Source organism: Arachis ipaensis, chromosome B01, assembly GCF_000816755.2.
Source record: "Arachis ipaensis cultivar K30076 chromosome B01, Araip1.1, whole genome shotgun sequence".
Classification (NCBI taxonomy): Eukaryota; Viridiplantae; Streptophyta; class Magnoliopsida; order Fabales; family Fabaceae; genus Arachis; species Arachis ipaensis.
This window is the reverse complement of record NC_029785.2, coordinates 110,013,008-110,014,903: the sequence shown is the minus strand read 5'-3', so window position 1 is coordinate 110,014,903 and position 1,896 is coordinate 110,013,008. Positions and strand designations below refer to the sequence as shown.

Below are 1,896 nucleotides of genomic sequence, written 5' to 3'. Positions count from 1 at the left end.
AAAGGAAATTACAGCTCAATAACTAAAGAATTTTTAAGAAGTACAATTTGGAAAAAAAAAATCAGATTTGGTTTTCCACGATAACATTTTAAAGTTGTTTTCCAAAATTGTATGAAAGAATCAAAATTCAAATAAAATTATTTCAATTGTTCTTAATGTTTAGATAAATATGTGTAGTAATAATAAACTCTTACAAATTTAGTTTTTATTAGTATTTGACGAATTTTTTTTTTAAACGCAGGAAGCTCAACACAGTACAGTGAAGCAGTCTAATAGCAACAAATAAACAAACAAAATACAATAAGTATAGTATCATTAAAAGAAGTCTCCTTGTTATTTTTGGCATTGTCATCAACAACTAAAGGGTCCACACATCTTCATTCGCTGTAGCTCAACACCGTCATGTTAGTGATTTTTTTAACACCTTTACTTTTATTCTTGAAAATCCTTCTATTCCTCTCCAGCCATATATTCCAAACCAGTGAACCACCGCATAGAAGCATCTCAATCGTTGCTCTCTATCCTCCCTCCTCCTTGGTCCCTCCGTCCAACTCAGAAAGTGTTCTCTCATTGTTGGTCAATCTTCGATAACCAAGCACTCCACACATGCCAAGCAAATTCACAGCATAGAAACAAATGGGGCACAAGTTCCGCATATTTATTACATAGCACACAGACGTTATCTTCCTAGTTAATAATTCCTAGCCGGCTTAACCGTTCTTTTATATTCACCCGACCTACCAGGACAAACCATGCAAATAACTCAACTTTAGGTGGAACCAATTATTTCCAAATGGTCTTTGTGAAGTTGTAGCTTGTCACCTCCTTCGGGAGTGTCGCCTCCTACAAAACCTGAACAAATGAGTTAGTTGAATAAACTCCTTGTCTATCATATTTCCATACTACCCTATCCTCTCTGTTAAGTACTAGTTGCACAGGTCTTAGTGCCTCATGTAATTGACCCAGTCGTCCCAACTCCCATTGAAAGAGCTCTCTCCTCCACTGGAAGTTTTAAATCCAGTCTAGCCCATTCCAAAACCTACAGTCCCTAATAACAGACCCACATTGGTTTGAAACAGAGAAAAGCCTGGAAAATCGGTCTTTTAGAGGCCCACCAAGTAGCCAAGTATCCTCCTAAAATCACGTACGCTGCCCATCACCAATCTCTATAGACAGACCAGAGTATTCTAGAAGAATGTGGATGTATATAGGAGTATAAAGAATAGTATGGAAGAATCTAGAAGTATTTAGAAAGTTGTGGTATGATGGATATTTGTAAAAAAGGTTCAAAATGATTAATCTAAACCGTTGATTAGATTTAATCCTAACCATCCATTGAGGAGGTGGATGGCTATAAATAGGAGGTGAGAGTTAGTGTGAGGGTGTGTGAATCATTTGTAACAAACACTTGAACAATAAAGTGTTCTTCCACCAAAGATTCTTTTTTCTTGTGTTCTCTTGTATTCTTAGCTTTCTTACTAAGTATTGAGGGTTAGGCTGACTTAGTCTTAGTTCAAGAGGTTGAGTAAGTTTGAGTGCCGACACGATAGTGTTAGAGTATGTTCAAGGCCGTGACACGAATTTTTTAAAAAAGAGTTTGTATTGTCTCAAATAATGATGTCAAGGGTTATGTTGTCTCTATTATTTTGTTGAAGGTCATATTATCTTTAATGTAAATAGATAAATATTGAATTGAGTGTTTACTCTAATAAATATGAGATAATTAATATTTTAAATACTTTGTTTTCCTAATAAAAGGTCTTGACATTCAACGCTTTAATTGTCCTTAAGCAAAGGCATACAGACCTAGGGGAAAAAAATATTGATAATGATTAAATCAATTATATAAATAAAAAAATACTCCTCATAAGAAACTTTAATTAATAGAATAATGTT

The 1,896-nt window shown here is 34.4% G+C and overlaps 1 protein-coding gene across 1 annotated transcript in view; it reads right to left on the bottom strand.

Annotated features, from left to right (window-relative positions):
• The window catches only part of LOC107633662 (protein NRT1/ PTR FAMILY 2.11), a 13,695-nt gene that overhangs the window by 3,924 nt on the left and 7,875 nt on the right, over positions 1 to 1,896 (bottom strand). The window lies entirely within an intron of this gene.